Source organism: Ochotona curzoniae, unplaced genomic scaffold (assembly GCF_017591425.1).
Source record: "Ochotona curzoniae isolate NIBS_2020 unplaced genomic scaffold, NIBS_Ocur_1.0 contig_1328, whole genome shotgun sequence".
Taxonomy (NCBI): Eukaryota; Metazoa; Chordata; class Mammalia; order Lagomorpha; family Ochotonidae; genus Ochotona; species Ochotona curzoniae.
The window spans coordinates 1,035,052-1,040,553 of record NW_024465041.1 but is presented as its reverse complement, the minus strand read 5'-3'; positions in this window follow the sequence as shown (position 1 = coordinate 1,040,553).

Genomic DNA, 5,502 nt, shown 5'->3' with positions numbered 1-5,502 from the left:
CTGTCCGATGACTCACTGCCCAAGTGGCCACAATGGACAGAGCTGTGCCAATCCAAAGCCAGGAGCCAGGAGCCTCTTTCAGGTCTCCCAGGCAGGTACAGGGTCCCAAGGCTTTGTGCCGTCCTCTGTTGCTTTCCCAGGTCACAGGCAGGGAGCTGGATGGGAAGTGGAGTGAGTAGCTGGGATTAGAACTGGCACCCATGTGGGATCCCAGAGTGTTCAAGGCAAGGACTTTAGCCACTAGGCTGCTGCACCAGGCCCCAGTCTTTCGAATTAAGCCTTTTGTAGGTGGCCCTGGAGTCACACAGCTCATCTGACTCTCTGAGCTACACTGGGCTCTCTCATTGCTCAGTAGAAGGTGAATTGTCTTGACAATTTTGGCAGTCCTCAGTTTGCTTGCTTATGATGATCAATTACCAGAATAAAGCAGCTAGTTCCATTCCTTTCAGGGAGATCCATTTGTTATTTTTTAAAAATGTGACTGCTTCACTCATTGTCTTCGACAATCATTTTTCTCCCTGCATCTGTTTCATGACGGTTCTACAGTGCTGCTAGTTCCCTGTTCAGGTCCCATAAAAAAGGACTTGTAAGCTTTTGGAGAGAAAAGACCCAGCAGTTGCTTAACAAGATTTTCAGTGCCAACATTTTTCTAACAACATGCAGTGTAATGTGTTTTCACAAAGATAAGCATCTGTGGTGGTCTTTCACAGAAGCCCCCTCTAGGATGTCAGAATGGATGCAGCGCAGCTGTTGTTATTGATATTACTGGTATATATGCACTAAATGTTACTGGTATATATATGCACTAAATGCTGAGCTTCTGGATGGCGCACATTCTATTCTTTCCTGACTGGCTGAGTGGTTGGGGTGTGGTGAATAATGAATGCATGTTTGATGAATGAATCAATAAATGAATGGATGAATGAATGAATAATGGCATTGTATAACCCTGGCTGGCCAATTGATGACATCTTTTCCGAGAAAAATTATTTATATATTTGAATGGCAAGATTATGCAGGGAGGAAGGGATGGAGGGAGGAGTGGAGGGAGATAGGGAGAAAGAAAGAGAGCGAGAGAGCAAGACTGGGAGTGAGCGAGCAAGCGAGAGAGATCTTTGATCTACTGGTTCACTCTCCAAATAGCAGTAGTGACCAGAGCTGAGTAGATCTGAAGTTGAGAATCAAAGCCAAGAGCCTGGAACTCCATCTGGGTCTCCCACTGGTGAACAATGGCTCAAACACTTGGGTCGTCTTCTGTTTTCCCAGGCATGTTGGCATGGAGCTGGATTGGAAGCGGAGCATCCGGGACTCCACCTGATGCTCTGATTAAGGACATCGGCATCACGAACAGCAGCTTAGCTTGTAAAGCATTGGCCCTGTGGCATTGTTTACACTCTTGTCTAGGACAACTTTGTGGTCACTGATGACGTAATCCAAAGGTACCAACTAGAATAAAGTAATCAGAATCCCCATTTATGGGATAGAGCACACCCCTCTCTTGTCTCAATGCCAGAAGGAAGGCTCAGTGCTGTGCTGCCAGTGAGAGATGGCGAGCATGGATTGGGGCTCAGTGCAAACACAGCTGAACCAGTATGGGAGAAAATTAAACTACAGCAGTAGGAAGCCAAGTCCTTTACTCCCTGGAGCTGAAATTGTCCATGGAGTATGAGTCGGGAAGGCTGTGCAGTGGTCACAGGTTTGGTGCATAATCCCCAAACAGGCCTCTTGGTAACAAGCTATTTAAAGCTGTTTGAAACTATGATGAAAAGGCACTAGAGCAGAGGAAGTACAAAGAATGTGCTCAAAGGCAGCACTGTCAACCCCCAGGGGAGCACCAGGCTTCAAGCTAAAACAGCCCGACCTTGGACCAGGGGGTGTGGGGATGGCACATCTGACCGGGGGTAGGTGAGATGGCCCCTGTGATAGCCTCAGTCCTCAGGGAATGCAGGCAAATCCAGCAAGTCCAGAAATCACATAAATTAATGAGCATGGTAAACTCATGAAGGTCTCAGACTGAAAGGCTGCCCCCAGGAGCCTGGTCTGCACACCATTTCTCAAGGTGATGATACTGAGCTGGGAAGGCGTAAAGAGAAGCAATGTTGCCCGTGGTTACCTGAAATGATCAGGATTGAGCCAGGTTGAAGACAGGAACCAGAGACTCCACACCTCAGTGGGCAGAGGCCCAAGCGCTTGTGCCATCCTCTGTTGCCTTCCCAGACAGTAGTAAGGAGCTGGATTGGAAGTAGAGTAGCTGGGCCTTGGACCTGGTTCTTAGCTAGTGGATGCCTCATTACTGGCCCCAATAACTTCTGGCTCCGATGATTAGGTTTTACATCTCCTTGCTCATTGTGGCCAATTTCCCCACCGCCTTGTGCTTCTGCTTCTACCAGCACCACCTATTGTTATTCCACTCCACTCCATGTTCTGATTTCTTGCCCACTTGTGCTAAGAGGAGGAAGGTAGCAATGTGTATCAGTTCATGAAAATACACTGTTACCTGACTATCACCAGGCATCCATTGCCTTCAGTTCACTCTCCTCTATTGTAAAGATGGAGACTTTCTGGTCCTCAGGACAACTGGCCACTTGATGCTTCCTTTCAGTTCCTTCAGTGGGACATTTTACTCAACAACTCGCGTCTCAGGCTCTTGCTCTTCACCATCTGGAATATTCCTCTCATTCTTTCCATTAGGTCAATGCCCACACTTTTAGTTCAAATGCTGTATTCCCAGTACTAGAACGAAGTGACGGTGTGGATATTTCAATGTTTGTTTCAGGTTCTAATATCACCATTTTATTCTCCAAAGGTATCAACATAATAGTTAAGAAAATGCACTCAGAAGCTAGACAGCCTGACTTTGAAACTCTCACCTGCCATTCGCTTACTGTGTGACCTTGGGTAAGTTCCTTAACCTTTCAGCTCAGTGTCTTCATCTGGAAGTAAGAATAATACTAGTATCCATCTCATAAAGTTACTGTAAGCATCAAATAAGTAATAATTATTTAACCATTTCATTTGATTAAAATAACTACTCTTTAATACATTCCAAATGCAAATATCTTAACCTGTAACTAAAGAGAAATGAAAAATTTAACTCCCAACAGTCATTAGAAATGCATTACTCTGCTATAAATTATTTGGAAATACAAGTAGCAGGAATAAAGTATTGTAAAAATAAACAGATGCTGGAGTAAAATGACTAAAACTGGGCTAATAAGAAAATAGGAAAATAATGTTGAAAGAGCTGTGATCTTAAAAAAATAACATGGCAATTATACCATTATAAATGCCACTACACACTCACTCACACACACACACACAAACACACACTTGCGTAAAAATGGAGTGTTGGGATCCGTGTGGTGGGTGTGGAAGACACGAAGGTGTGAAGAGTATTGTTCCATTGCAGGCAGGGTCGCAATGAATTTCCTGCTGCATGGCAGGGCCAGGTGAATGTCTCTACAACCACCTGAATGCAGTTCCACCTGCCTTTACATGGACACCTGACAACCCCGCTGAGTTTTCTGTAATCTATTCAGGCATTGTCTGCCCCTGCCGAGTTGGTCTTTACTATCAATGTGAGCTTGGAAGTTGATGTTGCTGATAATGTCTTGGCGAAAGGACCTTTTACAATTCATGCTGTCTCTGTTTCTGTCTCTGCTGCCCCCATTAACCATCCTTGATCTTTAGGTCCCTCCTTCTGTGATGCATTTCCTCCATTAACTGATTCATGAGGATTGTAGTAGGAATGTGTCACTGATTGATATGCACCATCTATTGAGAAATTCCTGACCACAGGGTCAGGATGGATAACATCCTGCTTTAAGGTGAAACAAAGGGCAGAATTATCCTTGGAAGCACTTGACCATGACATAAAAAGTCTGTGTCAGAGCTTGTGACTGCTTCTGTATAAAGGGGACAGCGTTCTTGCATTGTCCATTTTGATCCTGAAATTGTAGTGTTCCGTTTCTTTCCTCTTTACACCTGATCCATGCACCCTTCTCGAGTTTCCAACTCAGCTGGAGCTGGACTCCGGCAATGGAGGTGTTGGAAGCTGTGTGGATGGCAAAAAGGGGTTTAATGTTGAATCCTTCCTTTTGTTTTTTTTTTTTTTGTGCTCAAGTGATCCCCTCAATAACTTTGATACTTTGAGTATCTTCCCTTGACCTGGAGCCAGGGACCATGAAACTACTCCCTTGTCGACAGCTTTTTTTAGAAAAATAATATTGAGTTAGAGTTTTCATTTTTAAAGGAAGCATTTCAGCTGGGTGTGTGTTGAATTTTCCCCTTAAGCATCCTTGTCTGCTAAAAATATCCCAGACTGGGTAACTTACAAAGAAAAGAGTTTTATTTCACTCAGGATTAGGAAACATTCCATCTGGGTTGGTTGCCTAGGGTGGCGGTCACATCACACACTCATGGTTGTGAACCAGCGTTGTGGACTGGAGCCTCCTGGAGAACTATGAGTGTTGAGCTGGCTTCTGCTTTCCTGAACGGAGCTCTTAGAGCATCCCAGGGTGATTCGGATATGCATCGAGGTCAAAGCTGGCAGCTCTGCCTGTTAAGAGGCACATAACCGAGAGACTAAACATCCAAAGGGTTAGCTTGACACACATGACAACAGTGCTCTGACCCATAGCTCCCACTGCAGCTGGCCCATAAGTGTCAGGACTTAGTCAATCACTGACAACTTCCCTATGTTTGTCCCCTTCTCTGTCAACTCAAGACCAAGCAGAGAAAGCCATGTATGTTTCACAAACGTATCACGTAAGATGCTCGACTCTTGGTGGATCTACCTCTTGCATGCCCTCTCGTGTGCTTCGGTTAGAACATCCCTAAAGTCCTCCTTTTGTTCACTGTGAGGCTTTCTTACTCCCTCGCCTGCCTTTTGAGACTCTGCCAAATCCAAGTGACAGTGACTCACTTCCTAGTTACATCAAACTCTTGATTTTGCCCTGAGTGGTCTTCATTTATTTTTACCTCACTACTATTCTTGTTACCATAACTGGCTTTGTAATCACCCACTGAACCTATAATGTAATGTCTGCTATGTAAATAGCAGACTGCTTTGGCATCTCTTACAACAAGAATTGTGTAACACTGAGTAGCCCAGATGAAAACTAGAATAAATGTAAGGATTCAGGGTGTCTCTGACAACCCCAGAACAGGTTACAGTTGGGTCTCAAGAACTCACGATGTCTAAGATCAATTGTCAGCCAATGGATGTTGGAATGAGTTCCTCATCCTTGACAGCATTTCAGAACTATTGAAACCACTTGAGCAGAACCCTTAGAACATGTTCCACATTGGGACCCTGCGTTGATATTGGGTGGCCATTCCTCATCCCTGGGTACTGGGGCAGTTGGAAGGCTGGATAGGGCTTCTCTCCTTCTCTCTCACCCCTTCCCCCAGATACAGCAAGAAGAAAAAGAAAATTTGTAAACAACGATCTCACCCACGTTCCCCTAACCTTTGATCTTTCCCACCCTTATCAACTAGGCA